General features: G+C 55.1%; 2 protein-coding genes across 14 annotated transcripts in view; both read right to left on the bottom strand.

Annotated features, from left to right (window-relative positions):
- Positions 1-9,556, bottom strand: part of ELFN2 (extracellular leucine rich repeat and fibronectin type III domain containing 2) — a 53,576-nt gene extending 44,020 nt beyond the window's left edge. For 4 of the 13 annotated variants that reach the window (XM_067010141.1, XM_067010132.1, XM_067010137.1 and 1 more), the window contains exons 1-2: positions 9,446-9,556; positions 602-741 (exon numbers count right to left, since the gene is read on the bottom strand). The gene's annotated coding sequence lies outside the window, so the exon portion shown is untranslated. Of the gene's footprint in view, positions 1-601; positions 742-1,616; positions 1,720-2,573; positions 2,789-3,195; positions 3,609-9,002; positions 9,139-9,445 lie in introns of those variants that run through there. The other 9 variants (XM_059082279.2, XM_067010139.1, XM_067010144.1 and 6 more) reach the window with 7 other exon arrangements.
- Positions 9,557-12,949: 3,393 nt separating this feature from the next.
- The window catches only part of MFNG (MFNG O-fucosylpeptide 3-beta-N-acetylglucosaminyltransferase), a 48,475-nt gene continuing 35,393 nt past the window's right edge, over positions 12,950-26,031 (bottom strand). The window contains exons 8-9 of the transcript XR_010835934.1: positions 21,637-21,783; positions 12,950-15,879 (exon numbers count right to left, since the gene is read on the bottom strand). The gene's annotated coding sequence lies outside the window, so the exon portion shown is untranslated. The remainder of the gene's footprint in view (positions 15,880-21,636; positions 21,784-26,031) is intronic.

Genomic DNA, 26,031 nt, shown 5'->3' on the forward strand with positions numbered 1-26,031 from the left:
CACAGCTCCTGCCGGAGGCCAGCCTGCGGCCTCCTAGTGTCAGCCTGCTTCCCTGCCTCCTCCCAGATTCAGTGACGCTGGATCAGGCCTGGTAACGACTCTGCCCGCGCCTCCCCTGCTCCCAGCTCACTCCCGGGCCCTCCGGCTGCCCCTCTCTACGTGGAAAGGTTCCCCCCCCACCCCCCGAGACAGAAGAGGCCACGTTCTCCCAGGGCATCCCCTGGAGACTGGTCCCGCCACCCCCAGCTGGGGCACAGATGCCCCCTGCCCTGCTGGGGTGCAGGCAGGCCAGGCTCAGGCTCTCAGCCGGGCAAAGGGGCAGGAGTGGGGTCTCTGAGCCAACAGGGGCTGCCTCCCCGCCCTCCCCAGAGGACCTGTTCCAGCCCCCCAAAGGCCCACCACTCTGCCAGCTACCTCACAGGCCCTGTGGAAGGGAAGCTAGCGGGGAGCAGAGTTGGGGTGCTGGCAGCTGGGGGCAGGGGCGAGGCAGGGCAGGAAGGGACAAACAGGAGGCAGAGGCTGGGCTACATCATGGGTTTTCAAGGCCAGGTCACGTGAGCCACGCTCACGACGGCCACACACTCACACACCCTGTCCTTACCAGATCTCTGCGGGCAGAGGGGGCCCTCCGGCCAGCGAAGTTCTGTCCCTGGCCTGGTCTCGGCAGCGGCGGCAGCAATGGAGTCTCAGGTCCTGGCCCAGCTCCGGGCCGCAGCAGCTCCTCACCCAAGTCCTCTCCTTCTGCGAGGAGGAGGCGAGGGGGAGAAAGGGGAGGGAGGGAGTGAGGGAGGGAGAGGAGGAGAGGGAGGGGGACAGCAGGAGGGAGGGAGGAGGGAAAAATGCTGAAGTCTTGAAGGGTACACTCACTTCTTTCTTAGGTTTCCCATGGTAACCGAATATACCACAAATGAATATCAGTGTGAGAGAGAGGAGGGAGGCAGAGAGAGGGGAGGAACGGAGATAGATGCAGAGAGATGGAGACAGAAAGAGGATGGGGCAGGAGAGAGGGAAGGGAAGGGCCTCAGGACTCAGATGGAGGGTTGGGGACTCCCCACCCTACCGCACAAGGTTCTCGGGAGAGGAGAGGGGAGGAGCCAGGGGCCTCAGGGCTTCTTGCAATCCCTCCATGGCCCCTGGGCAGGAGGTGCAAGCAACAGATGGAGAGATTTTCTGGGAGCTAAAGGGCCCCCACTCCCACCCACCTCATCCCATCCCGCGTTCTTCACCCCCTGCTGGTCCTCTCAGCCTGGATGGTCCTCCCAAGTCACCGTCCCAGCCCCACACCCCACTCCCGGTCACAGACACACTCCCAGGTGGGGATGGCCACACACACCCTCACGCTGACCTGATGCCGGGCACCCACAGCCCCCTCCGACCCTGCCGCCCTCCTCTCGGTCACCCCAACACCCGCTCTCGGCCCACTCCCTCCTACAGCTGGTCCCCATCCCCTATGCTGCAGGGAACAAGCACCCCTCTCCCACCCCAGCACACCTCTTATTCAGAACTTTGCAAGGACTGGCACCGACCTCTGGGGCCCCCCGCCTGTGCGCCACCAGGGGTGCCACCTTGGCCCCATCGCCCACCACACGTGCTCACACACCCTTAGAGCAACGTACCTGCCTGACCTCCACGTGCGCAGACACACAGACTCCCAGGCTGACGTGCCTCGGCCGAATCTGCCCTCCATCTGTGCGCACACGTGTGCACACACACACACACTCACCCCCTTCCCGCGGAGGCCCCTCTCTCTGTCTGGCCCCGCACCCCATCAGCCCAGATGGTACTCTTGGCCCGCCCCCGCAGGCAGGGGCTCACACCTCGGCCCCCATTCACAAACATATGTATACCCACCGAGTGCTGGCAGCCAGCGGCGGCGACAAAACAGAAACACACTCTCCGCCACCCCCTCAACCCGCCCCCCATCACGCCATACCTCAAATCCACCACCCACACCCAGAGGCAGAGGAGGAGGAAGCAGCCAGCTTGCTCCAGGTCCAGGTCCGCAGGGACACCCTCCCCCTAGCTACCCGGCTCTCACTTGACCCTGAGCCCAGTGGCAGCAGGGACGGGACTTACCCCAGGCTGCACACTATACGCCCCACCCCCCCCACACACACACACCAGCAGCCACAGGGCACACCCAGACAGCAACCAACACACCAGAATTTCACACTCCCTCCGACACACGTGTGCACACAGACTCAGATGCACTGTACCCAGCTGCCCACAGAACCCAGACACAGGGGTGTCTGACCCAACTTGCAGACCAGCACATGGGCCAACACGCCTGGGGACACTGCACAGACACATGTCAACACACCCACAGAAACGCACCGGCACCCATTCACTGGAGACGGTCCCCCAACACACACACACACACACACACACACACACACACACACACACGGGCACAGGGGTCCCTGAAAAGACGCACAGGCCAACACATACATGCCCCAAGCTAGCTCCCAAAGGTGGGTACGGCTCCGGACACACATGGCCACGCCTGCACACCCGCCCCAGCTCTCCCAGGGCAGTTCACGGCGGCGCCCCGCCCCCCAGCCGTCCACACCCACCTGACCCACACACCCCCTTGCCGACGACTCGGCTGGTCCTCGTTTCCGTAGCCCTCTCCGTCCCCTTCCCCCGCGCTCGGGCCAGTTTACGATCCCGAGCACCGCGCCGAGCCCAGAGGCCGTGAAATTGGCTGCGAGCGCCAGGGGATGCGGCTGCAAATTCTAAGCACAGGGAAGTAAGGCGGAAACCCAGCCGGGCCTGCCGCGCGGGGCGGGGGCGCAGCAGAGCGGCGGCCGGCGGGTCTGGGACCCCGCGGGGCCTCGCTGCCGCGCGGGTGGGAGGCGAGGGGCCCGGGGCAGAGGCTGTGTGCGAGCTCCCGGCCGCCCCCGCCGCCGCGCACGTGCCCAGCGGGGGGCTGCGCCCGCGTGCACCAGCCCGGGACGCGCACCGGGGACGGGCGCACCCCGCCGCCCGCCAGACCCGGACCTGCCGCGACCCGAGCGCCCACCAGATGAATAGCCTCGGGCCACCGTTACGAGACTCTGCGTCGCCGCCTCCTCCGGGACGCCTTCCTGGCTCTCCCCGCCTTCCTCCAGGCTTCTCTGCTCCCCCCTCCACCCCCGCCTCTGGCCTCTGCTCACACGCACAGCCGCAGGCTCATTTCCACCCGCGCCCTCGCACCGAATGAAGGGAGACGGAGGGCATCAGGGCATCGCTCCGTCCAAGACGCTGAGGGAGGCCCTCTCCAGCCTCACTTCATCCCCACCGCACTTCAGGCCTTTCCCAGCAGTGAGGCCTTGAACTGTGAGCGCACCCTCTGCCTCCGTTTCTCCTCTGTGCAACAGGGATGATGCAGAGGGTCGTTCTGAGGATTTACTGAAGGACTCCTTGAGCTTCGAACATCAGTCACTGAACACGAAGATTATTAGTATTAGTCAGTGTCGGTCTCGGTCTTGCTGCTGTGTCACCCAAGGCAGGGCACCTCACTTCCTTGAGCTCAGGCTCCTCTGGAAACCGGGCTGCTGCCTCCCAGGCTGCGTGGGAGGAGTCCGGAAGATCCCCGGGAATATGCGGCAGCCCCCTCAGCTGCCATCCACCCAGCAAACATGGGCGAATTCATCTTCTGGAAATGCACTAAAAATGCAGGTTCCTGGGCTCCACATCCACCGTAATGAATCCAAATCTCAGCAGGCAGGGCCCGAGGATCTGCATTTTAACAAACACCCAGAGCCTCTGGCACTCTCTGGCAAAGAGGATAATGCTGGCTTTCTTAGTCCAGATTTCAGGGTTATTTAGGTTGTTGTGTGGTTGATCCCCAAACTCCATGTCCAGACTCATCTTCCCAAAATCCACTCCTGGCTTTCCTACCTCCAGACCTCGGCTCACATGCTCTCCACCTGGCATGTCCCTACCCAGAGGCTGGCTGGACCTCTTCCACAATACTCCAGCCAAAATCAAACAAGATAATAGAGAGTGTTTTGCCCTGTGCCTGGCACGTAGCAGGTGTGCAACCATGGGGGCTCTACAGCGCCCAGAGCAGAAGTCGTCCCAAACCCTCCAGCCCTGCTTACAAGGCTGGCTCAGCACCAGCACCCCCGTCCGTCAGGCCACGGACTAACAGGGACCGCCTGTCAAGCAAGCCCTACTGTGTGCAGGCCCCACGCGGGGCACCTGGCAGATGGTCCAGGTGTCTCGTGTCTCCCCGGGACAGGAGCTTATCTCTGGGGGTTTCCACCTGAGTCGTGGGCATAGCAGTTATCCTTGGGAGAGACATGCTTATAATTGTGCGTGTGTGTGTGTGTGTGTGTATGTGGACTGAATACAAAATACATCAGCCCATCCTCCATAGCACGTAAATGAAAGAAGTTGTTCAATAAGTATTCTTTGAGGGCCTACTAGTCTCTACCCATTTGGAGCTGACACTCTGCGGGAGAGACAGACAGGAGACCCCCCCCCCCAGGTAATGAGAAGGGCAAGGAAGGGAGGCTCCCCAAGATCCAAAGGGAAGAGAAAAGATAGAAAGAGGCCAAGGAGGGAAACTGAGTCAGGCTTGAGACACGAGGTTGGGCCCTTGGGAATGGCTCCCCGCTTGCCCCTGAGGGAGGTGGTGTCCAGTGTGCACACACACGCATAGACACACCCACAAAGACATGCCCTGCCACCCCCAGCCCCTCTACACGCTCCAGCTGTGGGGTATGCAGCTCCCAGGCCCTTCTCATGCTTCCTTGGGCCCCCCAGCCTGGCACCAAGAAAGAGTTTCTATGCATTTCAGGGGATGGAAGTGGAAGCTAAAAAGAGAGGGAAGGATGGACACACAGACATACACACACACACACTCGCAGCCCAAGCCCCATTCCAGGGAACCAGGAATGAATAAAGGAGACAGATGGGAAGGGGGAGGGAAATCATCTAATTGACACCTACTATGTGCCAGACACAATGCTACACGCTTGTCATTCTCTTATGTAACCAACCCGGGAGAGTTAGAAATTCGGTACCACTACCCTCGCTTTTCACTGAGGAAACAGAACCTTCTGGAAGTGAATTCTCTTGCTCAGGACATACATCAAGGATGAAAAGAGGCAGAATTTGGACCCTGAGCCCCTGCTCTTCCACAAGCGAGACAGCGAGAGTGTGGCCAGGTGGCCAGGGGACCCCGGCTGAGGCCACGACAGACTCAGGCCTGGGGAAGATACTGATCCTGGAGCAGTATCCCCTCCATCTCTGAGGGGAGCCCCTACCGAGCACCCACTGTACTCCCAGCACGGTGGGAGAACCGGGGAGCAAGGAGCTACCTTTGGGAACGTCACAGGTCACTATGGAGGGTGGGGACACAGGAGGGATGCAGAGAGGGGGCTGAGACCCAGGAGCCTTTCTGCTCCTCTCTCCCTGCAGCCACACCCACTGCCTCCCCGCACCGCCCCCATTGACAGATAAGCAGAGCAAGGCCCCGAGAGGTCCCTCAGAGAGAGGGGCACCCCAAGATGCCCAGGGTTCCCTAGCAAAGGGGTTCATCAATTAACAGTTAATGATACAAAGAGTCCACCCGTGGGGCTTCCAGTTCTCATTCCACTGCTGTGTGGCTCTGAGCTGGTCTGTAACCTCTGTTTCTTATCTGGAAAATGAGGAATAAGAATAGCTCTACTGCAGAAGGCTTTGTGGGATTAAATGAGTGCCCCTATAAAGAGCTTCCCACCAGGCCTGGCTCTCAGGACACACTCAATGAATATTAGCTAATATCATTATTATTATCTTTATAATTACTGCTGTCAGCAGCATCATGCAGCCAGCGCCCTTCCTTTGGCACCCTGAATGTAAGCTTGCCCAGGTGGCTTGCCAGCCCTCAGGGGGCTCTCTGGGGCCTCCCTGGGGACTGTCTGCAGAGCCGGGAGGAGGAAGAGGGGGGGGTTCTATCATTCCAACCCCCCAACTCCATCCCCAGTACTAATGGCAGCGCCTCTGCCCCAGGTGCTAACTGAGCCAGGAGAAGGTTAATTTGATAGGGGATTGGGCTGGGACAGCAGGCGACAGAGGATCGAGTTAACCTTCTGGACTATTAACGCTGTCCCCGAAGAGGCCTGACTTGTGAAGGAGGCCTGGGCTTCAAGGCAATCTGCTTCCTGGCTGTCGTGTCTGCACAGCGCACTGTCGTAGCAGATTTGGTGGGGGGCAGGTGGCAGGAGAGAGGACCTGGCCCAGGGGCACCGGAGCTGAAGCGGTGAGAGTAGCTGTGATGGGTGCACTCCCGACCCTGCACGGGGATGCCACCCTCTCACGCTCACGCAGCGAGCCCGCAAAGCAGGCAGCTACCGCCTCGGAGACAGACAGGAGAGCTGATCCCCGCGTCACACACGGCCAGGACACAGCAGAGGTGTCACTGGAACGAGGTCTGCTTCCACAGCAGCCACCCCACCAGATATCAGGGGACAAGGGAGCCTGACTGGGGAGCAGGCACAGCGCCTCCGATGAGCACCCCTGGCTGACCTCACTAGAGAGGGCTCAGCAGCTGGATGCAGCCATTTCTATCAGCCGGGCCATCTCGGAATCTCATGGGGTCGCAGAACAAGCAGACACTGGACCGAGTCAGGAGGCAGCCTGTACTGCAGCCACTGACCTCTCCACCTTGGGCCCCTCACCCTGGCACTTCCCACTCCTCGCCCCCACTGCACAGAGCTCCCTGTCCCTCCGTGAAATGAGAGTACCCTGCCAATCAAATGGGTCTCCCCGCACCCACCAAGCAGGGGAGTCCTCACTAAGGAATGAAACGACAACAGCTTGCTTGATTTACCCTCTGGACCTCAGTCTGCTCATCTGTCAAATGGCCACATAATAGCCAGCCTACCAGCCTCACAGGACAGCTGTGAGGCTCCAAGGAGAGAAAAGAAAGTTGTTTACAAAGCCAGACTTACAGCAAAACAGGGGAGCAGCCTCTCTGGGCTGGGGGACAGGAGGCTAGGGGATGGGGCTCACGTGGACGGACCTTCTATCCTGTGCTGGGCATCTGGCCCCCCGGAAGCCCACTATCTCCTGTAATCCCCCCCTCGCCTCCCTAACCACTTTCCAGGTGATAGACAAGAAACTGAGGCCCAGAGAGGTGACGGGAATGCCTAAAGCACAAAACACAGAGAGGCAACATGGGATCCGAACCTAAGGTCTCTGGCTCCCTCGCTGTGGCCGTTTTCTGTTGTCACCTGCACTTACACATACATTCACTCACCAGAACACAGTCGCCCAAGGGTCTGTGTGACCCCGCTGGGATGGGGTGGAGAACAGGAACTGGCGGGGTCCAGGCAGGGGAGAGGGAGGGGGGACACCATGGGTCGGGGGGTAGGCAGCAGAGAGGTGCTGTTAGGGGGGCAGGCCTTACGGAAAGGGGTCCCACATCCACTCAGGAAATGGGACCTCTTGGGAGGGACTGCTCACCCCAAGGCTCCATCCCTCTCCCCTCCTCACCCCTCACAACACAGGGGATGTGAACCTCACCGGGACACCTCCCTCCCCCTCCCACTGACATCACCCGGTCCTTGGGGGTGACCCCTCACACTGCTGTTCCAGTGACGTCACCGGCAACCTGGAGCTGATGTCACACCCAGAGGCTCTCACTGACGTCACACACATAAACACACACACACACACACACACACACACACACACTGCTCCCTGATACCCCCTTCAACTACTCCTATTTCTTCCTGCCCAGGGGCCGATGGCCAAGAGGTCCCCACCCATGTACACAGCTCATTCAGGACAGGCATTTATGGACGGTGCCTGTGTGTGTGTGCGTGTGCTCACGCAAGTGCGTAGACATTCCTCTCCTAGGACACACGTTTACACACATGTGCAGGCCCCCATGCCCTGCTGATGGCCTAGACATGACATGTCCCACAGGTGCCCACAGGCCCTGAGAGAACAGGTGTTCGAGCCAGGAGCCAGGCACACACACATACACATGCAAATTACTCCCCGGGTGAGGCAGCTCCCCAAGTGAAAATGTCCCTCAGTAACTAAATCTGGCAGCCTGGGGCCGGCAGCTTCCACCACATTCCTCCAGGTGCTGCCAGCACCCCCGTCCTCCCCCCCAGCTTCTCTCCTCCAACAGCCGCAGCCCAGACACACACACACACACACACACACACAAACACACACTCCGGTCCAATACCTGTGTCTCAGCAAGGGGATAGAAGCGCCCTCCAGAGGCAGCCCCTGGGGTGGGAGGGGTCCAGGTGGACAGGACACAGCAGGGAGCCCAGAGCTGCAGAAAGTGCCCTCAAGTACCACGTTTCTCCATTTCTCCCAAGCTGAGCCCAGAGAAGGTGAGTGCCACCATCCCCTGTCGTCTCCCTCCTTGGGCACGCCTGACACACCACAGCCTGGCCGCCTCTGTCCTGGACACGAGCTCCCCGAGCGCACACACAGACAAACACACCAGCACTCTCCCCTCCAAACACTCCGAGGAAACCCTGCTGAGCCACGAACAGAGTGTGTGTGTGTGTGCGTGTGTGTGTGTGTGTGTACAGACACAGAGCACGGGGTCCACTCCTGCACACAGCCCCGTGTGCACACACAGCACACACATCCTTCCCCACGTGCACACACTGCCTCAGCAGCCAACACACCCACCCACCTGCCCCTCTCTTCTGCCAGTTGTTGGAGCGCGCGCACACACACACACACACACACACACACACACACACACACACACACACACACACCGGCAGTGGCCCTGGCCCTGCCAGAGCTGCAGTCTGCCGATTTCTGCTGCTTCCCTGGGCTGCCTCCCTGCTTGCCCCACACCAGCGCCACCAGAGAAAGGGGCAAAGCCTTTCAAGGGTTCCCACCCCATGGGAGCCTCCACTCCCCAATTCCGGTCCTCTTACCAAACCCATCGCCCTCCTGCGGGGAAAGGGGGGAAGGGGGGAAGGGGGGAAGCCCCACCCTGGCCCCCTCCCGCTGGAGCTGTCATCCCGCACCAATCAAACCCCCCTTACCAGCTACGAAGATGAATCCCTTGACCCGGCAGCACTCCGTGAAAGAGGGGAGCGAGAGCCACCGATTCGCAAAGATGGGGGCAGAGAGGTGCGCTGTGGCACTGGCTGGCACGACCGTCCACCATCAAGCCTCTGCACCACCCCCCGAAACTGCTCACCTCACCGACCGTCCTCCTCGTCCTCCCACCCCGCCTCCGCCCACAACCACCACCACCAACGCCCCCCCCCCACGCCGCTCCGCATAGGGTGGTCCTCCGGGGGTCTCACGGGGATCCCCAGACCCAGGAGGCGCCGGGGGTGGCTTTCCCTGTCTCATCCTCCCCCGGCTGTGTCCCCCTCCCAAGCCCCACCCCCACTGGCGGAGGGGGTGTCCTCCGGTCCCAGCGCCCACTCCCACCGACTCCGCCGGCCGCGAGCGCTCGGATCCGGAGGAATTCACTCACCTCCAGCCCCAGCGGGTCTCCGGGCTGAGCGCCGCCTCCGGCCGCGGCGGCTGCGGGGCCTGCGCGCGAGGGCGAGTGCTAGTGCGAGTGCGAGCGCGGGGCGATGCGCGCGGCGCCTGGCGGGCTTGGCGCGCCGGCCGCGGCTCGGTGCGTGGCGTGTGCCTGTGGCGCGGCCGGTGTGTGTCTGTGAGCCGCCGTGTGCGCGCAGACCCCGCCGCCCGCCGCCGCGCCTCTGCCTCACCGGGGCCCGCGCCCGGGAGGGGGCCGGAACGCAGCGTGCGTCAGGGGCCGCGGCCGCGGTCTGTCCGCCGCCCTCGCCCTCCGCAGGCCTCTCCGCAGCGAGACCCCTCCCGCCCCCTCTCCCGGCTCGAGGGCGCCACGGACACACGCACGCTCGCAGACACAAGCTCGCCGGGCGGGGGCCGCGCCTGGCTCCTCAGCTGCCCCCGCGGCTCCGCGGACGGCTGAGCCCCCGGCGCGCCCCGGCCCCCAGCCCCGCTCACCCCGCGGGGACCGGGTCCCGCCGCCGCCGGCGCGTTCAACAGCTGGAGGCAAACTTGCGGCGGGGCGGGCCGCCGGAGGTGCGCAGCGCCCCCCAGCGCCCGCCCGAAGACGCCCGAGCCCCCTGGTCTTCCCACGACGGGTGGATCCCCCACCCCACCCCATCCCCGCCAGCCGTCCGGCTCGCCCATCCAGTGCTCAGCCGCTGACAACCGGAGAAGTGTCGCTGCTGCGTTCCCATTTTACAGGCGAGACAACTGAGGCTCGGTGAGCGCAGTGACTCCTCCAAGGTGACACAGCGTGTTTGATAGCAGAGACAGTAGTAGACTCTGGGTCTCTCTACCCTTGGGCTAGGGCTCTGGGCTGGCGCTCACTACCTTTCCCCACCCCTCACGGAATATGCCCAGGGGTACACTGGTCTCCGCTGCAGCCCAGAGACGCTTCCTAAGACCTTTGAGCCCTAGCCTCTCTCTGGCCACCGCCCCCCACGTAAACACACACAGAGGTGGGAGATGCGGAAAGAAGCTCTGACATCCGGGGCTTATACCTTCACCCCCACCCAACACACACACACTTGGGCACACAAGCACCTACCTGGTGAGGAGATTTGGCTCATGTCACATGCAGGAAGAAACAGGCGCCTTCTCGGCTCCTGGGACCCGCAAACCTACCCGTTGAAGCCCTGCCTGGGACAAGCCCTATGCATCTCAATCACTTTTATGGGGCCTTGTGCGCCAGTGCCTGTCCTCAAGTAGTGCACAGCAGAACGGGTTGCAGGAACTCCCAGAAGGAGCATCTCACCCAGGCCAGGAATGGGAGAGACTCCCTGGAAAAAGCCATTGCCTGAGCTGAATCTTGACGGATGAGTAGGAGTTGGTCAACTGAAGAAGGTGGAGAAGTATGTCCCAGGCTGCGGGAACAGCATGTGCGAAGGCACGGAGGCATGAAACCACCTGGTGTGTGCATGGAACTCCAGGGAGTTAGGTACTACTAGAGCAGAACCTCTGTTCAGAAATTCCTCCCTCCTGTCAATTGAGAACGGGAAAGCAGGTCCAGGATGAGGCTAGGAGGGTAGACAAGCGCTGAGACACAGGCCACCGAGGTCACGGTTTCTCCGAGTAGGAGACAGATTTGGGCGTTCCACCTCTCCCCTCCACAACTGGACTCCAGGCTACCTGGCACACTCCTATCCACCCTTCAAGGCCCCTTGCTGAAGACCCAAACAAGCCATTATGTTGTCTCTGCCCTCTAAACTGAGCTCTCTTAGAGGGTAGGGGCCACATGGAATACATTATTCGTCCGGTGCATAGGGCCAGGCGAGAAGCAGGGTCCCAGCCCAAAGTCCTTGCTGGAAGGAAGGACTCGCTCACCGCCCCGCCCACCTCAGGCGGAAGCACAACGGCCTCTGCGCCCTCTGGTGGATCTAGGGAACAACTGCAGAAAGCTCCCCAATCTACCCCTGTGGCTGAGGCTCTCCCGTGCAGAGGCTTGCAGAAATGGGCACTAGAGGAGGTCCACCAGTTGTGCTCTGGCCCAAGAAACTGAGCAATGATTCCAAGGAACACCAGGCAGCGCGCAACAAAACAGTCTGTTCTGGTTCAGTTTGCGTGACTTTCCCATCATCTGCCAAAGGACAAGTCACACCCCTCTCTGAGCCTCAGTTTCCTCCTTTGTGAAATGCGAGTAACAGAAGCACAATGCCGGGGGGGTCACCACAAGGGCACTCCCTTCCCCTTGGAACTTCCAGGCTTGGTGGATTAGCTCGGAGATGGCTTTAAGCTCTGAAACCTTCTAAGATTCTCCCTCCGGAGGCTTTGTCCTTAGTAGGCAGACATAAATTGGCAAGGCTTTCAAACTCTTAGTCACCACCACCAGATAGAAGATGGAGTTGACCTGGGCTAACGGAGGGTCATGATCTGGACACCCGACTCGGCTTTCTCTGGACCAGCGCCGTCCAATAGAACTTTCTGCAATGGTGGAAAGTTTATATATCTGCATCATCCAGTACAGTAACCACTAACCACATGCAGCTATTGAGTGCTTGAAACTGTGGCTAGTGGGACTGAGGAACTGGATTTTTAATTTTGATTTTATTAATTTAGATTTAAATGGCCATATGTGGCTAATGGCAACCACACGGGTTAGCACAGTTCCAGAAATACAACACCTTTCGGGGTGGAGATGAAGAGACTGCTTGGAATCTCTAGCTGAACAGGTAAGGTTGAGAAAAATGTGGGCAGCAGCGATCCATCCCCATTGTCATTGTCCTAGGTTAGGACTTGCTGTCTTTCACCTGAACACTTGCAACAATCCTCCCTCATCACCCACCTATTTAAACCCTCCAGGAGCTCCCCAGAGCCCATGCAGGGATGCAGTGTGTTTCATTTTGCATGATGATGCCAAGTGATTGGTAGCAGCTACCTGGGTGCTCCCCCTGCAGACAGTGTCATGATCGATTGGTGATGTCTGCCTTGGGTGCAGATGCAGAGATGAATGGTACACCCTCTCTGCTAGGGAATAAAACCCAAACTCCTCACCTTGCCCAAATAAGGCCCTCTGCAGTCAAGCCCTTACACTTCTAGCATCATTTTGTATCACCCCACACATGTTCTGGGTCCCAGACACCAATATCCGTCCTTTCCAGAACATACCATGAATCTCTCACCCCATAACCTACACACCTTTGTGCTTTTGAGCATGCTGTTCCCTCAACTTGGAAGACTTTCCTCCTTTCATATTCCTTCCCTACCTTTCTAATTCTAGTCTGTCATCAGGTACTGCTCAAAGGCTGCCTCCTCGGTGAAGCCTTCCCTGACCACCCCTAAGCTGAGCTGGCCAAGTTACTTATTCTTCCACTGGCCCCCAAAACAGTCTGTGCAGGCCTTAATGACAGCACACATCACATCGCATTGTTCATTCGAATTATTTCTCACTCCGTCACCTCTCTCATAGTAGCTAGCTTGTATGGGGCTCACTCAGAGCCAGGCAGCATGCAGGGCCCTTAACATATATTATTCTCATTCAAACGTCACAAAGCGAACATTAGGGGGGTTTTGTGGGAACCCAGCATCTCTCCTCCCTCCCACCAGCCTCCCAACTTCCTCTCTCCCCACCGCCATGTACAGTCTTGGTGGAATTTGAATGAAGGTGCCCCCAGCCCCCGGCTGGGCTAACTGAGTCGTGAGTGGAGTGGCACATGGACATGAAAAACAGCCGAAGCAGAACCATCCCCAAAGCCTCAGCGCCAGAAGATGGGCAGGCATTTCCAGCAGCCTGGACCCCTGTCCTGAATCCCAGACCCTGGGATCTTCCGGCAGTGCCTGGGAGCTGCTTCTCACAGCCCACCAACAAGCGCCCTTTGTCCTAAGTTGACCAGGTGTGGCTCACATCCAGATGAGCCCACTGCCCGCGCCGTATCGCCACAGGGACATGTTTCAGGGAGACCTTCCTTTCTGCAGCCTTGGAAAAACAGAGGAGTGAGGGTGTGAGGAACCCATAAATTGCTGAAAAGCTTCATGGGCTGTTTAAGGTGAATAACAAGACCTACCCTTTGTACTTAGGTGAATTTTTTTTCACTCGGTCTACATGGCATTTCGAGTTGATGCTAAGGAAATTAGGTTAAGTGGTTCTTTTAGAGAAACACACACACACATTGACCGTGTATGGGGTGTCACATTCCTGTTTTGGATCCAGACCAAAAATCAGATTTTCTACTGTGCTTCCAATGCTGGAACCAAGGGCTATGATCACAGAGGGCGGGAGCCAGTGATAAGACACGGAACCCAGAAGGACAAATAATGAAGATTCCCCGCTAAAACCTCTGCCCCTTGCCCACATGGAACCATTCCAAATTGAATATAAAGAGATAGATTTGAGCTGCCTTCTTGGGAACGTGGGGTCCCTTAGCTTAGGGCGTTTTGGTTTGCAGGGCACTGTGAAAGGTCAGAATGTGCCAGGTTAAAGGTAGGGGTTAGGGAGCAGGTAATCGCTGGGTGTATTAAGGATGAGAGGATTTGGAGCTGGGGATTGAGGAAAGGTGGGCCATATAAGCCCCTCCCCCAACTTCAGCCTCCCCTACCACCTCTCCCCACCACTTTCTTCAGAAAAGTCTACATGCTTGTCATATAAATCATCTATTGCTATGTAACAGATTACCTCAAAGCTCAGTGGCTTCAAACAGCAAAGGATAGTTATTATTTCACAGTTCCTGTGGTCAGAAATTTGGCAGCAGATGATTCTGGCTTGAGATCTCTCATAAGATTGCAGTCCAGGTGTTTGGCTGGGGTTTTACTTCATCCGAAGGCTTCACTGGAGGACCTGTTTCCCAGATGGTTCATTCATACTGGCTGGCAAGTTGGTGCCGGCTGTCGGCCAGAGGCCTCAGTTCCTTGTTGCATGGACCTCTCACCAGGACTGCTTGTGTGTCACAGCATGGCGGCTGCTTCTCCCAGAGTGAGAACAGGGAGGAAGCCACAATTCTCATATGACCTCTCCTCAGAAGGTACACACTATCATTTAGGCAATTTCCTATTGGTTACACAGATCTGCCCTGTTCACTATGGGAGGGGACGACACAGGTGTGAATTCCAGGAGGAAGGTATCATCAGGAGCCATCTTGGGGGCCAGTGGACTCGAGGCCAATGAATTATATTTGGAAAAACTGAGGAAGTTCCGTGTTCTGTATCCAGACTAGCAAAGGTAAAAACAGAACTAGAGCTGCAGATACAGGAACTGGAGGATCCATAGGATTCTCTGATTCTGAGAGTCTATCATCCTCCATGAATCAAGGGCACCTCAAGGCCAACGGAGCTTGAAGAATGAATATAAAATTCCTGATGAGGCCAGACAAGAGTAAAGGGTAGCTGCGTGTGTGATACCCATGAGAGGGTGTCTGTGAGGGCCAGAGGCCAAGACCACACCCTGGGGGATATTTTGAAATGTCCAGGTGGATACCCTTTGGTCCAGAGATCCAGTTATGGGAGGGGCCCCAGGGAACCTCATTAGGGGTGCCGACAGCATCATGCTTGCCTGGCTTGGAGCTGAGATTCCTGGGGGCTGAGGTTGGCCAGCCTGCCTCCTTGCCAGTCTTGGTAGAGCAGGCCCAGAGTGTACCCTGGGACAGGGAAGCACTGTGAGTCCCCCCGTTGATACACCTGGTGCGTCCACTAGAATGTGAGCAACTCCCAGACCCCACCGTGTCTGACCCGGTCTGTGTCCTGGGTGCCCAGCCCCTCGCCAGGCACAAAAGTGGCCCCACCCAGTGGTGCAAGGGTCAAACCAAGGAGAGCCGGCTCCAACACAGGTGGGGTCTTCAGGCACTACAGCCCTATGACAGACCACCTTTCCCCAGCTTTCTGAGCCAGGGGTCTCCTCTGAGACACTCGCCAGGGAGAGCTGGAGAGGATGGGGGATGCTTGGGGCTCTGTGCGTCTATCTGACTTCTGCTGCCCACTAGCCGGAGGCCACCGAGTCCTGCACTGTGGCGGTGTCTGCCGTTTGGGTCTAAGCACCCTTACATGGGGCTCCAGAATTCTGTCGGGCGGGGATCCTGCTGGAGTCTCAGGCCTGGGCCCTGTAGCCACAGCGTCGGGGGCGCGGGGGTGGCTTGAGTCTCAGCTGGCTCCGTGAGCCGGGCTCTGCCCGGAGGGATGCTGGGGGTGGGGGTAGACTGGCTTCCACTGCCTGGGTCCAGAGGTGGGGCAGCTGGAGGGCTCTGGGAGCTAGAAGTCACTGGCCCTGAGGCCGGGCTTGTCACCGCTGACCTGTAGCCGGCTCCAAGGCTCCAGATGCTGCAGGGACTGGAGAGGCGCTGACTGCCCGCTTTCCTTGTGTTCTTCCTCTGCTCAAAAATGTTCAGGCTCTGACTCCACAGGGTAAAACGCCAACTCCTTACACCAGCATCCGGAGTCTTCTGCAACCTGGCCACGGTCTACCTAGAATCATAATAATCACTTAAAATGGAAGCATTTACTGTCTCTTTCAGGCTGGATGCCAAGTGTTCCCCATGAATTAAAGTCTCTGAATAATGACAGCAATCTTACTAGGTACTTATTGTTAGTATTCTCATTTTACTGATGTGGCTCAGAGATGCTGAGTGATTTGACCAAGGTCACACAGCGAGAAAGAGGCAACACCAGAATTCACCCAGTTTTTCCTGCTGATGGAGCTGTGCTGTGGCCATGGGAATTCTTGGGGTATTTTAGGCAAGTAGCCCCATTGTTAGCCCCCATCTGTTAGCCCCGTCATTCCCAGCACCTTGCCTTTGTACCTAATGTTCTCTCAGTCTAGAATCCAAGTGTGGGGGTGGGTCAGTGTTAGCGTCAGGGTTAGGGTAACTGTGTGTTCCCCAGGCTCTGTGGGGAAAGGCAGGTGTATGCGGCTGCTTCTGAGTTACTCAGGCCCAAAACCCAGATGCCTCCTTGATGCCTCCTGGGCTCCCCGCGGATCTGACCCATCAACAACTCCTACCCGCTCTGCCTCCAAAGGGGTCCGTCCTATTCACCTCGGTTTGCTCGGGATCTGGCATGCAGCCAGCACTCCAAAAATATTTGTTGAATAAAACGATCAAGTTCATGCCTGAGTGGACAAACGAAGGAAGGAAGGAAGAGTAAAACAGATGAGGAAAGAAAACGTATAGGAACAGAAAGGCAAGTGAATCCAGTTCTGCCCTGCAGGCCGGGTCGGGGAGGGGGCGTGGTAGGCAAAAGGAACTCTTCGCACAAGAAGAGATGCTCCAATCTAAAAAATACAGCAAACTAGTGAATATAACAAAAAAATGAAGCGGACTCACAGATATAGAGGACAAACTAGTGGTTATGGGAGGTGGGGCGGTGGGTAATACAGAGGTGTGGGAGTGAGAGGTAAAAACTCCTGGGTGTAAGATAGGCTCCAGGATGTATTGTACAACACGGGGAATACAGCCAATATTTTGTAATAACTGTAAACTTTTTAAATTGTATAATATATTTTTAAAAATTAAATCACTGCAAAACAAAAGAAGAGAGAGAGAGAGAGAGAGATGCTCCAGCCACCTGTCAGCCTGACAGGTGAGGAGGGACATGCAGGCATACAGGTGAAAGGGACAAGGCACAGAGGCACGAAGTGGCCAGGACCGCACGGGGCAACTGAGGCTCAGGAAGGCAACCCCAGGACCGGCCTCGTCCCTCCTCGGGCTGAGCAAGGTCCTTCCCAGCCCAGCTCCAGGGCAAGGTGGCCGTGTGCCCTCAGTACGCTCCCTGGATTTCCCTGGTGGTGTCTCTGCCTTCCTGGCCCACAGCCCAGACCTGAGATAAAAGAGCAACTTCTGCCCTTTCTCACTCAATTCCTTCTGAGTGCTCTGCCTGTGGTTTCTCTAAAACCTCCCCTCACATCTCCTGCCCCGCCCAACCTCACACTTGGGGCCCATGGAACTCCAGTCTCCACAGCCCCATCATTTCATTTCCAGAACAAGCACTAGACACACCTTGGCATTCGAACACTCAGCTACACCTTGATTTCACTGGGTCTGGCCAGGCCAGTGTTGGGATTTTGCCCCCCACTTCTGAGCAGGAAATTTTCTGCCAGAGGATGAGTTCCATTTCTTCCTCCCCGATACCCTTCCCAGAGCAAAACCCAATCTCAGCTGCAAACTCAGCTCCCAACACCAAGAGGAGGAGGCCGGGAGCAGCGCCTGGCGGGGGGAGGGTGTGTGAAGCCAGATGGGCTCATTTGAAGCAGGATTGCCCAAGAGGGTATGTGGGAGCCAGGAGGGGAGCAAGGCAGGTGTCAGGGCCATAACCAAACAAGCTGAAGTTCATGGCAGGCCCCAGATGCCTTGGAGAAGAAAACATATCCCTCACCATTTGCAGGGTGACCGCCACGTGCCAGGTTATAAACAAACGCCATTGAATCTTCACATAACTTGAGAAGAAGTTATGCTAGGACTCATTGGTTGCAAGTGACAGAAAACCAACTCGAGCCCAGTTTTAACTGATTTAAACTCAAAAGAGGATATATTGGCTCTCATAACAGGGCAGGGCAGGAAGGGTCTACCTGAGGAAGACTGGGAAGGAGGACAAGGACACCTTGAAGGCCATCATCATTCTCTGTCTCTCTCTCTGTCTCTCTCTCTCGGCGGCTTAGTTCTTTTGGGTCACCGTCCCCACTCAGTGAAACCAGGAGACCCCAGGTTTACAGCCGTACAGATTCATGGCAAGAATGGGAAGAGATGTTCATCCAACTCCAAGCTGAACAGTTCTAGGGAAGGACTCTGATTGGCCCAGTGTAGGACACATGCTTACCCCTTGGACCAAGGGCCAGGGTGATGAGGGCAGATTAACGGCCCAGGCTGGGTCCGGTACCCACACCCTTGTAGCCAGAGAAGGGTGCGTCAGCAGAAGAATGGGGGAGGGACATGGCAGACAAAAGCAATAGCAGTGGTGCAGGTTTGTTGTTGTTTTTTTTTGTTTGTTTGTTTGTTTTTTTTGTGGTACGCGGGCCTCTCACTGTTGTGGCCTCTCCCGTTGCAGAGCGCAGGCTCCGGACGCGCAGGCTCAGCGGCCATGGCTCACGGGTCCAGCCGCTCCGCAGCATGTGGGATCTTCCCGGACCGGGGCACGAACCCGTGTCCCCTGCATTGGCAGGAGGACTCTCAACCACTGCGCCACCAGGGAAGCCCTGTTTTTTTAATAAACATCTTATTTTGGAATAATTTTCGATTTATTTTTTTAAAGATGCAAATAGGGCTTCCCTGGTGGCGCAGTGGTTGAGAGTCCGCCTGCCGATGCAGGGGACACGGGTTCATGCCCCCGTCTGGGAGGATCCCACATGCCGTGGAGCGGCTGGGCCCGTGGGCCATGGCCGCTGAGCCAGCGCGTCCAGAGCCTGTGCTCCGCAATGGGAGAGGCCACAACAGTGAGAGGCCCGCGTACTGAAAAAAAAAAAAAAAAAAAAAAAAAAAAAGATGCAAATAGAGCCCAGAGAGTAGCTGTGGACCCTTCACCTAGCTTCCCCTGATGTTAACATCTCACAACACCACATTTGTCAAAATTAAGCAATGAGCACGGGTACATTACAATTAAGTAAACTCCAGATTTCATTCAGTTTCACCCATTTGCCACTAATGTTCTTTTCCTGTTCCAGGATCCTATCCAGGATCCCACAGTGCATTTAGTCATGTTTCTCCTTAGCCTCCTCGGATCTGTGGCAGCATCTCATTCTTTCCGTGCTTTTCTTGACCTTGACAGTTTGAAAGGGTACTGATCAGGTATTTTGGAGCATGGCCCTCAATTCGGGTGTGTCTGAAGTTTTCTCATGATTGGTCTGGCACGTGGGTGGGGAGGAAGAGAGCAGAGCTGTGGTGTCCTTGACATGGCTGCGTATCAGGATGTACAGGACCGGTGATGAACGTGGGGTCTGGGCCCACTTAACAAATCGGGAAACTGAGGCTTGGAGAGGCTAAGCTGCCCGTGCTAGTCAGTAGTGGGAGGAAGGCGAACCGCGCCTGACTCCCATTGTCAATTCTTTGGCGTTGCAGCCCAGCTCTAGGCAGGGGAAGGTGAGAAAGGCTGCACCATGGGATCTACGTGAGGTTTGCAGCAAGAAGACTGAGCCCAAGGCTTCTTCTTGGGAGACAAGACCCTGGAAGGATTGGCCTGGGGGCTTGGAAGCCACAGTAGACTCTAGCCAGGAGGGGCAGGGAAAATAGACCGGCTGGCACAGGATCAGCCAGGTAAGAAGGATGAAGGAAGGAGGTAATGGCGACCAGGCTGGGCCAGAGCGAGCCAGGAAGGCTCCCTAGAAGAGAAGGCTGCAATTGCAGGAACAGTCAGGAGGCCGGCTCAACGTGTGAGGTCTGTCCCAGGAGACAGGAGAGCAAAGTGTTTACGACCGAGTCTTGGAGTCCGGCAAGACTGGGTTCAATTCCTCGTGCTACCTCTTCCTGCCTAGACGGTCTTGGGCAAGTAACCATTTCCCAAGCTGACTTGGGGCTTTCTAGCCCCCAGGCTTTGCCTGTTCTGCTCTCCCTGCTGAAATACTCATTCCTGAGGCAGCTCTCAGACCTCCCCAGCCTGGACCAGCTCCATAATTTGTGAGACCCAGGAAAAAACGAAAATGCAGGACCCCTTGTTCAAAACTTATTAAGACTTTCAAGACAGCGAGGCAGAGCATTAAGTGAAATGTGGGGTCCTTTAAGGCAGGAGGCCCTGGGTGACTGCACAGGTTACATGGCCATGAGGCCGAGCCAGTCCCCCGCCCCCAGTGACCATCCTGACCCTGTGCTCTGACCCTCGTTATTTCCTCTACAGCTCCTTGGACATTAACCACAAGCTGCCTACCGATGTCGCTCAGGCCACAGTATCAAGGGGTTGCTTTGTTCTCCCGTGGTTTTTCCTTCTCTTGCCCTGGGGGGAAGATTGGATGAGATGAACTCCAAGGTGTTTCCAACAGTTAAATTTGATGTCCTCTAATTTTATGGCTCTAACATTTTCCGCCAGGAAGCTTCAGAGCTCCCGTGCCTAAGATACTAGAGGTCGAGAGGTGTGGGCTTCCCTCATGTGGTGTCAAAACCCTGACGTCCCTGGGCAGTTGAAAGTTTCTAGATGAAAGAGGAAAGCTTGGAAGAATTTCATTCACTTCCATTTTGCAGATTTGAAATGGAATATTAATTGTGATTTTTTGCAAGTGCTGTAGCCTTGCTGGCACACTTTTTACATTTTGTGCATTTCTGCTTGTTGGTTAACTTTGCTTTCCCCCATTGTTAAGAGGCAGAATATTAGAACCAGACTGCCTGCACTCATCTCTTATCTCTGCCATGAAAATGTGTGCAAGTTGCTTAATCTCTCTGGGGCTCAATTGCTTTAGCCGAAAAATCGAGATGAAATGAGTTCTATATCTTCTGGTTACTATTGCTGCTAAAAATTCTAGTGGTGAAAAAAAAATCCCCCACACAACCATTTTATTCTGCTCACAGTTTTGTGGGTCAGGAATTCTGGAAGGGCTCAGCTGGGCAGTTCTCGCTGGGGGCTCTCGCACAGGCACAGTCAGATGCCTGCTGCGGATGCCATCAGCTGATGCATCATCTGGGCTGCACTGGACGTCCAAGATCGCTCACTCACACGGCTGGCATCTGGTGCCTGCTGTAGTTTGGCAGCTCTGCTGGAGCTGGTGCCTACATCCAGCATGGCAGAATCAGGGGAGTTGGTGGCTGGCTTCCTCCAGGACAAGAGTCCCAGGAGAACCTGGTAGTAACTACATGGCGTTTTTGCACCTGAACTTGGAAATCAGAAAGCATCACTTTCACTGCTTTCTATTGGTGATAAGCGAATCAATAAGTCCAGCCCAGATTAAAAGGGAAGGGATGGAGGTTCCAGCTCTTCACAGGAGGATTGTCCAAAAAATTGGGAGCATGCTTTAAAATTGACACAATATATATAAAGCACTTAGAATAGTGCCTGGCACATAGAAGCCCTCAGACATGTTTGTGTTGCATTACAGCCCCAAATAAAATGGATTTTGATGATGCAAAATGGTTAGTTGACACATGAAAGTAGTGATGAAAATATTAACAAAAATTCTATGATTCAGAATAAGGCATAACCATCCATAGTGACTAGGATTTTGATATGCCTGTGGAATGCGCTGGTTTGGAGAGGTATGATTTTGCACCAGCAAAGACAAACAGTAAAAATAGAAAGTACACCCCTACGTACCTGCCAGTGGATCTGTGTTATACCTGTGACCAGTGCGGGGTCTCTCATGTCAGGTTGTCCAGTGGTGGGTAGGAGCCTTTGAAGTTTTCACATCTGTTTCCTCAGAAAACAATCAAGGCAGCACTCTGGGAAACCATTGGAGTGTTTCTAGAACAAGCACAAAATAAAGCTTTCCAGTACAAAATTGATGACTTCCATCCCTAACGGCAGAGAAGAGACCAAAAACACAGAGGCATTAATCAAGGTGGCTGGCCTCATAGAAAAGCCAGGTACAAACCATTCTATTACCAGGACCATTATAAAGCCGGCCACATGGTGACTAAGTCAGAGCAAACAGGTTAAGCTATTGGCAAAATTATTTTATCTTTTATCAAATACACTATTGGAGTTGGGGGTGGTGGTCCATGAAATTAATGGCCAACGATGTAGAAGACTTGTAATGATCACACATGCATAGTGGCTGATACTTCCCTTTCTTTACAGATGCACAAAACCACTGGCAGGCAGAGCATAGCAGGCCTTGGCACATGTATGGGAGGGCGTGGCAGAAAATCCCCCTTCCTTCTCTTAGCTGAACCCTGGCTGCATTTGATGAGGCAGTGTGCCCTCCTCTCAGCCAATCTTGAGAATCCTGTTCCTGATTTCCCAGCCTCCCTTGCAGCTAGGGGTAGCCATGTGACTCAGTTCTGACCAATGAGATCTAAGCAGAAAGCAGCTGGTGGGTTTTCGAGAAAGCTTTTTCTTTTCTTTGAAGTGAGACATAACTGGTGGGGCCCCATCTTCCTTCCACCTTCCTCCCACCTGGAATGCTGGCATAATGCTGGAGCCAGTGATGGCAGCCATCTTGTGCCCCCTGGAGGCTTCTCATCACGCGAGGAAAGCAGCCCCTTGGCAGCAGATGCATAACTTCTCCTAGGTCCCCATCTCCTCCCCATCTTCACCCAAGCTACCAATGACCTTGTTTCCTATTTCACTGAGGAAGCAGAAGTAATCAGACAAGACTCCACCAATGCCCGCATCCCTCTTTCTAAGACCAAGCCTCCATGGTGCCCTAGACCCAACCCCTCTCATCTCCTCAAGGATGCTCTTCCAGCATTTCCCCTTCTTTCTCCTTCATCTTCATTTTCATTTTTCCCTCTCTAAGATCATTCCCATCACCACACACGTACTTATTGCTCCATCTTAAAAAAAAAAAAAAGAAAAAAAGAGGGCTTCCCTGGTGGCACAGTGGTTGAGAGTCCGCCTGCCGATGCAGGGGACATAGGTTCGTGCCCCGGTCCGGGAGGATCCCACATGCCACGGAGCGGCTGGGCCCGTGAGCCATGGCCGCTGAGCCTGTGCGTCCGGAGCGTGTGCTCCGCAGCGGGAGAGGCCACAACAGTGAAAGGCCCGCGTACCACAAAAAAAAAAAAAGAGAGAACAAACATATGGACATGAAGGTGGGAAAGCGGCAGGCGGGGGGTTGGTGATGGTGGGATGAATTGGGAGATTGGGATTGACATATATACACTAACACATATAAAATAGATAACTAATAAGAACATGCTGTGTAAAAATAAATAAAATTTTTTTAAAAACTGTCTTGACTTCACACCCCCATTTCTCTCCTTTTTTTTTTTTTTTTTTTTAACATAAATACCCAAAGACCCGTCTCTCTTCACTCAGCCACCCCAGTTCCTCTCCAGGAGGCCCCTGCAGTCAGTCTTTGTCCCTCCTCTCCACTCCTTGTCAAGGTCACCAGGCTCTCACCTCAACTCTGACTTGTCTGGTCAGCCACCTTAGACACGGCTGACGACTCCCCCTTGAAACTCTCCCCTCTTGCTCTTCTCCCACCTGACTGTGAGCTCTGGGAGAAACAGAACATTTGCTGTCTTGTTTACTGTTCCATCCTCACCCCCACAGGAGGTCAATGCTATTTAGTCACTAAGTTAATGAAGAGACTGCTAGTTATCCCCCAATATCCACACTCCCCTTCTTCCACAGTACTAGTAGAAGTTTTGCTTAATACGTACATAGCTGCCCAGATAAAGACTATATTTCCCAGCTTACCAGGCAGGTAAGTGTGATCCTATGACTGGATTCTGGCCAGTGAAATGAGAGTAGAGAGGAGTTGTGCAGTTTCCTACTCATGCCCTCAAAAGGAAAGAGGCATACCTCCATTTATTTTTCTGCACTTCCAATAGGCTGGAATGCAGATGCAGTGGCAGGAGCTGGAGCAGCCATCTTAAACCAGATGGTGGAGCCACCTACGGTTGAGGAAGGCAGGTAATAAAATAAAAAGCTGTAGCCTATCTGCACTGGTCACATTATGCTCAGACTGTTATTCAAGAGAGAAGGAAACTCAGACTTACTGAAATCACTGTTATTGGGCTTTTGTTACAGCAGACAGGCCAATATTCTCAGGAATGCACCTTTATTTATTAAAGTACTTAGAGCTGGATTTTTTCCATCACCTGCAGCCTGATTTGTACATACATGAGGGAAATGTGCTCCATGATTTATTTGGGTCCTGTTCATCATTCAACATTGATGCTGCAGGAGAGAACTTTTATAGTTAAGTTGACGGTAACACTGTGAGCCACGGTGTGGACTGGAAAGTGACACGGGGATCAGGCCTGACTCTCGGCCACCCTGTGGGCGGCAGGGAAGGGCACAGCTCCGTGGATGGAGGCACTAGCTCAGGCATGCCAGCACTCAGCGCTTGTTCACCGAGAAGCTGGCAGGCAACAATGTACCTCCCGATCTTCATTCAGCACCGAGAGAAATGGAGAAAATAGCAAGTACGATCAAACCAAGGCCACTGAGTGGATGTCTTTTCAGCATCTATCAGAAGAGATGGGCCGAGCAAAAATCTGTTTTTGCAACCTGAGCAACGGTCGCTGTTGAATAAAGGTGCACATCAAGTTTTTTTGAAATGAGAGACAAGATTAAAAGTCTTTCTCTACAAAACAATGATGCCAATGAAAACCGTTCCTTTGATTTTAAAAAACATGACCTGCCTATACAGTCAGCACCTTGAATAATCTGTCTCTGTCACCTGGGGGCTACATCACAATGTTCACATTTGATAAAAGATACCAGGGTTTTGTAAGACTGAATGTGGGGCACATTTCTTGATCCCCAAAAGCCTGACTCTGTCCCAGCGCTTGATGATTTTCTCCACTTGCTCAGGGGGAGAAATCGATTACACAGCAACAAACATATTAAAAGCCACATCGACGAGCTCCAGCTGAACAAAAAGGAATCCTCTCCAGTGTGAAATGCAACAAAAGCCTGGGCCTCGCTGTTTGTCCCCACGTTTTCCAGCTCTCGAGGGTGGCGCCTTCTCCTCTGCTGAGTGCTAGAGAGAGGCCTCCGTGAGAAATTGCTTCTTCGTCACCTGGGGGCCGTGTCTAATCCTCAAAGCCCAGAACCACCTAATCGCTACCAGGCACTTGTCCCCATCCCCGACCACCTGTGGCTGATTCGTGGGTTGTCGGCTTTGGTGAAATCGAGAGGGAAAGAGAAGCAGCTGCCTGTCCAGGACCCCTGAGCCGCTGGTCAGGCTGGCGCCGCGCGGGGCCAGATGTGAAGCCTGGCTCGTTCATCCGCTCAGCAAGGGCTGAGTGAGGGCCTGTTTTATGCCGGGGACATGGGGGCCTGGAGTGGTGGACGTTAAAAAATAAAAATAAAAAAGATAGAAGGATTACAAACAAAATCGTCTCTCTCAATGAAACCTTTTATTGTGCTAAAATATACATAACAAAATTGACCTTTTTTTTTTTTTTTTTTTTTGCGGTACGCGGGCCTCTCACTGTCGTGGCCTCTCCCGTTGCGGAGCACAGGCTCCGGACGCGCAGGCTCAGCAGCTCCGTGGCATGTGGGATCTTCCCGGACCGGGGCACGAACCCGTGGCCCCTGCATCGGCAGGCGGACTCTCAACCACTGCGCCACCAGGGAAGCCCACAAAATTGACCATTTTGAAGTGTCCAGTTCCGTGGCATTAAGGACATTCATACTGTGGTACAACCATCATCACCATCCATCTCCAGAACTTCTTCAGCCTCCCAAATTGAAACGCTATACCCGTTAAACACTAACTCCCCATTCCTCCCTCCGCCAGCCCCTGACAGCCTCTATTCTCCCTCTGCGTCTATGAATTTGACTATTCTGGGGACCTCATGTAAGTGGAATCATACACTTCCCTGAGTGTATAATATGGAAAATCGAATTTGACTGGAATCAAATTTGGAAATTTGATTGGAAAAAATAGGGAAATCAAATCTGTCATTTTGTGTCTGGTTTTCTTCACTTAGCATAATGTCTTCAAGGTTCATCCGTGTGGTGGCATGTAAATCAGACTTTTATTCCTTTGTTAAGGCTAATAGTCCATTGTATGTATTTGTGTTGTATTTT

The sequence above is a fragment of the Kogia breviceps genome, chromosome 12 (assembly GCF_026419965.1).
Source record: "Kogia breviceps isolate mKogBre1 chromosome 12, mKogBre1 haplotype 1, whole genome shotgun sequence".
NCBI lineage: Eukaryota > Metazoa > Chordata > Mammalia > Artiodactyla > Physeteridae > Kogia > Kogia breviceps.